The 9,179-nt window shown below is 42.0% G+C and overlaps 1 long non-coding RNA gene across 1 annotated transcript; it reads left to right on the top strand.

Annotated features, from left to right (window-relative positions):
• The first annotated feature begins 2,871 nt into the window (after positions 1-2,871).
• On the top strand, positions 2,872-3,313 carry LOC130083376 (uncharacterized). Its single transcript, XR_008806827.1, has 2 exons — positions 2,872-2,959; positions 3,201-3,313. It is a non-coding gene; the product is annotated as an uncharacterized LOC130083376 (long non-coding RNA).
• Positions 3,314-9,179: the final 5,866 nt, after the last annotated feature.

The raw sequence follows: 9,179 nt of genomic DNA, 5'->3' as shown, positions 1-9,179 counted from the left end.
ATTCCGAGGGCAGTCCTTCCTGTTGTCCCTGTAAGTCCCACATGCACCAAACCTCATTGCAAACAAGTCTTTTAGGAGCTTTGGACTTGTATAAAAATTGTCCATGTACACATGGTACCCAGAACCCAAAAATGTGTGGTCTAAAAGAGATGTTACAGCATCATATGACAGTCCATGGCCTGTGGGGAAATTGTTCTTTCCTGTGTACACAGAAAAGTCCACAGTGAATCCATTCGATGAGTCTGCAAGAACAAACAGCTTGAAACCCCACCTGGTTGGCTTGGCTTTCATGTACTGCGTCATACCGGTGTGTGCTTTGCATGCCACCATTCTTTCATCCACAGCTAAGTTTCTTTTAGGATGATAGATGGCTTTACAAGCATGACGGATAGTGTCCATGAGAGGTTTGACCCTGAAAAGACGGTCATGTTCAGGTGTGCCCCTCTTTCTGTCATTCTCCTTATCTGCATCTGGGTGACTCATGTGTACATTCCATGAAATGGTGCGGTATCTGTCCCTAGACATTACTGTAGCAGGAAAGGGTACGGAGAAAACACTGCTTTGCCGCCAGTAGTCTCTGATGGAACTGACCTTCACCATGGCCATGTAAAACAGCAGCCCAATGTAGCGGTACATCTCACTGATGCTGACATCCGTCCATTTGTATTTGCAGCCCTTTGCAGCTGCCTTGGCAGCCTGAGCATTGGTGTTGTGGCACAGAGTTGACACAGCACTTTCTGAAAAAAATTGTTTGAATAGACTCATGGGCGAATGCGAGTCTACAGAGCTCAGTTGCGGTCCAGTTTCCCGTGCAGGAAGGAATCGCAGTGTCTGTGGAGCCATGTCAACATCGGTCTCTGTTTTCCATGACAGAGTGGTCTGCCTGTTGCTTGCCTGCTTGTTTGCCTTGGCTCTCTTTGGGACAGGTGCTTGGACATGTTCATTGTCACATCTGTTAAAAAAAAGAAAAAAAAAGTGAGAATGCTGATAACACAATCAATGAAACTGTATCATCTGTATGTATTTGATCATTTCTGCCAAAAATGGCATTCGACAATCAAGGAGCAAACGTCGAATATCGTTATAAATTTTTATTTTATTTTTATTAATCAACTGTTTTCTGTGTGTCAGTGTCTGCAAAGATGTCATGATTACATTGTAAATCTGTAAAATATTACATCTATGCACTTACTCAGTTTGATTCTCAATCGCACTGAGAACTGAACGACGCCTGCGTTCCCCTCTGCGAGCTGCTGGAGAAGGAGAGCGTGCTGTAGGCCTACACACATTCCTAAAAAAAAAAAAAACCTGTTAGCATACACATTATCCACTATACATAGACATTATCCGCACGCATTTAGTGGTCTACACGCAATAAACGGATCGTTCGCGAACGACACATTTCAAACATTTACACCTGTAGGCTATTCACATCTGTGCATAAGGCAGTAAGCGTGATACGTAGTGTCATAGGCTAACCAAAACTGAACATAATATAAATATATTGCATAGACAATAGGCCTATCACATATTTTACCGGAAATATATTTGCACTAAATCACATTATATAACCTAAGCCTAGAAACGCACTTTTATGAGATCGTGTTGCCTAAGCAGATATTCGCAAACAAGATACATTATGCATAAGGCAGTATTTTAGCATGATAATCAGTGTCATAGGCTAATCAAAACCGAGTGAAATATATTTAATATACAAATATGTTTAGAGTGTATAATATCACATTTTAAAAGTTTAGCTACACTTGAGCATACACGAATGTTAGGGCTGTCATAAGCTAGCCAAAACTAGGCAAAATATCGTCTGAAAATTCATGAGTTCTATATGATCAGAAAAGGAATTATATAACACTAAACAACTTACTCCGAACTTGTATCCTCGGCGGGATCAATTCGTTCTTCAAAATGCAGCCGTTCGTCATCCGAGTTGCAATCTTCCTCTGAGGAAAAGGTGAATTCTTCCTCGCTGTCCAGAATCATCTGAAGGGCTTCATCACCGGAGTAGCGTGCCATCCTCAAAACGCGATGATCTATCAGTGAATCTCATAAAGAAACTTCGGGTTTTTATGGCATTGATCGGGGGGCGTGTCCGCGTGTGCGACGCATAGATCACCTATTTACCATGTGAACAGCGCCGGGGGTGTGCCGGCCTCAGCTCATTAAAAATAATGAGGGGGGAGAGAAAAAAACTGTACCTCTCCTTGGTTTCACGGATTACATAAACTGAGAATATTTGTTTTTTATATAAATTACTTCATTTAAAAGAAGAGAATTCAAGCTTCATAAAGAAAAATCTCTCGTGCCTGTGTGACAAGTATTCGCGGAGTTCCAGTTAATCTTAGGACGCGTTTCAGAATGGACTTCACAGACAGAGGGAACGCAGAACTCGCATCATGTTTGTTTTTCTTTATTTGGCGAAAAGCACAACACTTTGTTTTTATTGTGTGTATCCACAAAAAAAATACAAACTTAACAGGATCTAATGATGTACAACACTTATTTGTAAGATTAAAATCAACCGAGTATTTTGAGTCTCTTTTGCACTGATAAGAAAAAAAGCGAGACAATCGCGCCGGCGCGATAGCCGACCCCAGGGGGTTAATTGTAACTCATGAGAGATGACATATCCCGTTTATTCTCTTTTGTAATCTGTCCTCAGGTAGAGTTACATGCCTGGACGTGTCAAACAAAGAGATAGGAAGACAAATTAATGGCCAATGATTGTTTGGACAGTGGATGGTAAAACAGTAATAGAGGAAACTGATGTCATATTACCAAGCTTTCTGGGTCAGTGGAGACTGCTGACCCATTTAGCTCACAGTAATAGTATTGCCTGCCTCGTAAGAAAAGTGCTTTGTTAGCACTTAGCTTAGCCCAGTTCATTCATTAGGATCCAAGCAGAGAATCGACCAAACATCTCCACGTTTTCCCTATTTAAATAGTTACACGAGTAGTGTAACTCGACCAAGAATGGTGACACAAAATAAAACGTTGCGCTTTTCCAAGCGTGTAAAGTGGCAACCGTAGGCTGTAAACTGTAGACACAAGATTTTGACGCATATCCAAGCAAGAGTTTGTGCGGAGTGTGGAGTGCGCACTGCATGGCGCGGGCGCGAACACTTGCGTTTTCCTATCAAAAGTGGAAACAACTTAAAATACTTAAACAACTTAATGTACACGAGTAGTGTAACTCGACCAAGAATGGTGACACAAAATAAAACGTTGCGCTTTTCTAAGCATGTAAAGTGGATAACTATAATGTATGGCGGAATACCATAGCAAGTGCTTGGGAGCACTTCGACTCGGCGCAGTAATATCATCACTCGTGAAAAATCCTCTCCCCCCTCTCCGGAGTGATGATATTACTGCGCCGAGTCCATAGATATATATGCGCTGAGTCGAAGTGCTCCCAAGCACTTGCTATGGTATTCCACCATACATTATAGTTATCCACTTTACACGCTTAGAAAAGCGCAACGTTTTATTTTGTGTCACCATTCTTGGTCGAGTTACACTACTCGTGTACTTTAAGTTGTTTCTTTAAGTATTTTAAGTTGTTTCCACTGTGGATAGGAAAACGCAAGTGTTCGCACCCGCGCCATGCAGTGCGCACTCCACACTCCGCACAAACTCTTGCTTGGATATGTGTCAATTTTGTGTCTACAGTTTACAGGCTACGGTTTATAAACTAAGGAGACGGATTGCAAAACCGTGTTTTTAGTACACCGAAGGTAGTGGGAGGGAGTGTCTGTTGTGAGTTTAGGGGGCACGTCAGCCAGAGATGTAGTGTGTGTATGTGAGTGAGTGAGTGAGACTACTGCCTGCTGAACAGAGGGTCGCCAAAAGAAGGATCTGAAGTGCTGGTGTTTCGGCTACAAAAACCCACCGAACTGATCCGAAACCAGCCCAATTTTTATCCACCCGTCCAAATCTATTTTTGGTCCGCAAAATAGATTGCAAAACCGCCCAATCTGCAGACTGCGCTGCTTAACTTGATGTCACAGCCAGGGAAATGCTCATATTCAAGCATTGTTGGATAGGTATCGGATCATATTTTTTTTCTCCCCTCCGATCTCCGATCTAGCGTTCTGGGCCAGTATCGACACGATACCGATGACGTGGATCGGAACGGGACATCCCTAATCTATAAGGTAACAATAATATAATAAGATAACTATAAGACGATAAGATTGTTTGAAATGGGTTTGGCTAAAAGAAAATTTTGGTTTCGTCTACTACTAGGTACTTATACTATATTGACTGGGTTTAATAGAATTGCATTATTAAAAAGAGACTAAAATACAATTTTCCTTGACTAAACAAGACTATGTCTTTCGTCGACTAAAACTAGACTAGACTAAAAAGAGTATGAACGTGACTAAAACTAATAAAAACTAAAATGACAGCTTGACACAAAGACTAGACTAAAACTAAAATTAAAACAGGCCGCCAAAAACAACACTAGTACAGAGGGACACGGGGAAGCCGCTGGCTCAGGCGACTAAGGTGTAGACGGGGACACAGAAGGGCGCGGTGGAGACAGAGGGACTGAGGACCAAGGAGGAGCAGAAGGGAGTGAGGAGTCCAATGGAGCCGGGGGGACGAAGGGACGAGGCGGAGCCAGAGGAGTACAGTCCAAAGATGAGGGTAGGTCGACGAGCGATCAAGGTGAATCTGGGGGATGAGGGAGCCTGGTGGAACTGTTGACCTGATGGACCACGGCGGAGATGGAGGCGGGATCCAAGGGTGAGCCAGTGGACTGATGGGCCGATCTGGAATCCTGGATGCGGTGGCTGGAGTTGGATCCCAGTGATCCACTGTCCAAGATGGTACTGAGGGCTGGAAGCCCCTCAGCGAGCCCACCATTCCACTGGCGTGTAGAGGGCGAGTGATGGGGCTGACAGGAGAGGCGGGCGACCATCTTTATCGAGGGCTCGGGAGACGAGGCGGCGGCCATCATTGCCGAGGGCTCGGGAGGCGAGGCAGCGGCCATCTTTGCCGAGGGCTCGGGCGGCGGGGTGGCAGCCATCTTTGCTGGAGACGAGGGCTCAGGCGTGGTGGGGGCCATCTTGGCCAGAGACGAGGGCTCAGGCGTGGCGGCGGCCATCTTGGCCGGAGACGAGGGCTCAGGCGTGACAGGTATGATGTGAAGAAGCTCAGGCTTGACAGTCATGATGAGAAGAAGTTCTGGAAGGGGTGGTCTCGGTGGGACGAGACTCTGGAGATGGTGGTTGTTTTCTGGATCGGGACGCGACACTCACCAAACACCAGCCGATGGCTTCCCTCCAGTTCAGTCCATCGGTGTTTGGGAGGTCGGTGACCTGGTGGAAATTGGCCCCGATCCAGAAAAGCAGCTTGAGGGTTTCGTCATCGAGGGTGCTAGTGACGGCTTGGCGAACAAACTTATCCGTGAAGGAAAAGAATTCCGTGCTCTATTGAGCAATAGCGACAAATATAGCCCTGTCGTCCATTTGGTCTTGGTCCAATCTTCTGTCATGGGTGGTTGCAGGAAGGCAGACGGAGGCGAGGATATAATTATAAAATGAATGTTTAATAGTAATATAACACAGGACAGCAGAACAGGCAGCAACACACACTAAATATAACGGAGATCGGAACTTAAATACAACTAGGGTTGGGTACCGAGTTCGGTACTTTTTAGGTACCGACTGAATTGCCTCGATACTACCGAGTATCGAAACATGTCTTGTTTTTCGGTACCACATTTCGGTACCTAAGTGGTTAATCTCGTCAACGTCAGTGAAACAATAAGCATGCAGCATGATTGGCTGTGGCGGAAAAACACTAGTTTACGCGGCTGCCCAGAGACGCGGCTCGTCGCACGTGAGGCTGCAGTGTGTGTGTGTGTGTGTAAGCGTGCGTCCCAACCCAGATAGATAGAAAATATGTGGAAATGATCCAAAGTGTACCTATGTCATGTGCCAGACTCGATGCCAGATGCACGCGATGCAATATTTTCGACAAGATCATTGCTGCCAAGATCGACCGGCAACACGGTAAATCTAGGCACTGAAGCGTACAAAATACACTTGAGAGTAATGGTGTTCACATCGAACGCGAATAGAGCGTCAAATACGCGTCTATCGCGTCTAGTTCGACGCTTGAATCTTCAGCTCGAGTTCAAATTTTTCAACTTGCGCGGAAGACGTTGGCGGCAAACGCGTCGCCCAATTCGCGTCATTCGCGACGCCCGGCGCGAATGATGCGTCTATTCGCGTCTTTGCATTGACTATGTATGCAATCTACTCGCACAAATAATTAAATTCGCGTTCGGTGTGAACACACCATTAGTAAACACTTGTTCATTAATAAACAATTAAAATATCTCCTTGCTATTGTTTCCACATCCATAATCATTAGGCTACTTTTGCCAGTGCTTTGCTGCAAGCTTCACGTGCAGGTATATATCCCGCCCCCCAGTAGCCTATATTTAATTTAATTCACATTTATTTGTATAGCATTTTTCACAATACATATCGTTTCAAAGCAGCTTTACAGAAAATGCATGTCTAAATTACAATTTAGAGTGATCTGTTATCAGAGGTGACAGTGTAATGCATTTCAATTAATTTTCATTCAGTTTCATCGTTAATTAATGCATTAAGTTAAAGCAGAAACAATGAGCTCATTGAAGTAAAGAATACATGTTGTTAAATGATTAGGAAACATAGAAAACTTTAGCATTGGTGCTTTTTTACATACTCAAAATATGAGTGTAAAAAAGTCAACAAACTGAAAAAAAAATTAGGTAATGTTATATTGTTAAACCTGGTTACATAAAATTGGTATCGAAAAAAGTATCGTTCAGGAACCGGTATCGAAGTCAAGGTATCGGTATCGGTATCGGTACCGAACATTTTGTTACGATACCCAGCCCTAAATACAACACAGATGACACTGATAAACAGAACACTGGTGATACAGATGATGATGATGATTAAGACGACACATGACGTGATGACAGGCAGACAAGTCCAATGAAAACAAACTAAACAGAACACAACTGTGACAGACGTGCAGGTTGGGAATTAGCAGATTTTGTTTTATTTTCAATTGTCTCTATTTATTTGGGTATTACGTGAGAGCTTGAGTTGGCAACCCAGCATTTATTTAAAGTTAAGAAGGCGGTAAATAATGCATAGGTTTTCAAAATTAATATTTCCAAAATTATTTTAATTAAATGCACTTATTTTTACAGTTATCATCTTCATTTCTTTGTAGTTTTGATCTTTATTTTGGTATTGCAATTTATAGAATGTTCCAAGATGCTCTCTTGTTTATTTGGTAGTAGAATATGAAGTATCTACTCTTCTTTCTATAACAAAGCTGTCTCTGAGATGATGCATATTCATATCATTATAAATAATTTACTACAAACATTACTTCAAGGGGAAGTCATTTTCTCCACTCAGCTATCAGCTTTTTTTTTTTCAGGTCACTAGTGTAGTTCTGTGGTAGCATATTAGGTGGCTTGAGGTGATGATCCTGTTTTGTGTATATGAACCTTATATACACAAAGCATGCAGTGAGGTGTAAATTTGTGAAAGTCTGGGAGATATACATTTAGATTAAGCAGTTGAAGACATGAAAGCATTACTGCAAAATGCTGTCATTTGACAGGTTGATCAGTTGGTACAATACCTGAGATTATGTGACTTTGAGATTATGGGACAAAATCAAATTGCACTGAAATGTGTCTTCAGTTGAAGCTTCTTCCATTTTCCATTTGGGAAATAGGCCTGCATTACATAATGACAGTCACATTTCTGTTTTCTTACAGGGTCACAAAAAAAAAAAAAAAAAAAAAGGGTTTATTTTTCATTTGGTTTAATGGTGTTTTTGGCTCACTTCTTTTGCCCCAAATCAAATAATCAAAATTTGATGTCATGTTCAAAATTCTTAAAGAGGTACTTACAATTATTTTTCACAGCCAAGCTCACTTGCTGATCTGAAGAGATCAAACTTTTCTCCAAGTCCTTTAACCATTTTTTTTGTTCCTGATTTTCCACTCTTCTGAAACTTTCCCTTCTGACTTCTTAATCCTCCTACGCATTTTTTTCTCAATCTCTACATTTTGTGTTACACAACCTTTAAAATACTAAGTAATCATTTTATTTACAAACCATACTCCTGGAAAACATTAAACAGATGCAGAACTGTACAGCTGATGCTCTAACTACCTAAATGAATGACTATCAGAGTGGAAGTGACATACGTCAGTTGTTTGGGCCTGTGGGATTGTTCTGTCTGTAAATGTGGACTCATTATTGGCAGCTGGTCCATTGAGCTTCAGTGCAGTTGAATTGATTTTTCAGCACAGGAAGACGCTTGGAAAAACGTACCTGCTGGGATTTTTTTTTTTTTTTTCTGGTACAAGAGTGGGTGGAAATTATGCACAATCCCGTAAAACTGCTGCAGATCAACGAGTGCACTTTTCAGGGCCAGCCAATATATAAAATATATTTATTTAGAAGTAATATCCATCAGTTGTCTGGGCCTGTGGATTGTTCTTTCTGTAAATGTGGACTCGTGATTGGCAGCTGGTCCATTGAGCCTCAGGAAAGTCCTATTGATTTTTCAATAATAGGCCACAATTTAGCCAGGTGTTTAGTGATGACGAATATGGATTTGTACTCTAGAGTGACATGCTGCACTTTAAGATTGTTAAAACTCGATGCTAGTGTATTGAGCATGCTGGACAGACTAATCAGTAAAAGAATATGCACCTTATGTAAGTCATTCATAAAGGTCACCTAAAGGATTACAGTAGTCTTGTAATAATCCATTCAGCCTTCAATTGATTGTACATACAGTGGGTTCCAGTTTTCACTACTAATGCTCAACAAAATTGGCCTTTTGAATCAATGTACTATTTTATAAAAACCTACTAAAGAGAAGCCAAGCCATAATGATGTTCCCTTTGAGTTGCAGTAGTCATATGTCAGACTTATTAATAGTCTGGGAACGCCTCTGCATCGCTAGCTCCTCTTTAATCATCCCCTCCATCAGCACAGCAACAACGAGGGCCTGACTTCATAACATCTGACTTTGTGCTGGAGATATTCGTTTTTCCTCTCTTATCTGCCTCAGTCTTATGCAAACTGATAAGGTTTTGAAATGACTGGATGAGATTAAAGGAG

Source organism: Rhinichthys klamathensis, unplaced genomic scaffold, assembly GCF_029890125.1.
Source record: "Rhinichthys klamathensis goyatoka isolate OS25496 unplaced genomic scaffold, OSU_Roscu_1.1 h1tg000055l_1, whole genome shotgun sequence".
NCBI lineage: Eukaryota > Metazoa > Chordata > Actinopteri > Cypriniformes > Leuciscidae > Rhinichthys > Rhinichthys klamathensis.
The sequence above is the reverse complement of the archived record's forward strand: the minus strand, read 5'-3'. Positions and strand labels throughout refer to the sequence as shown.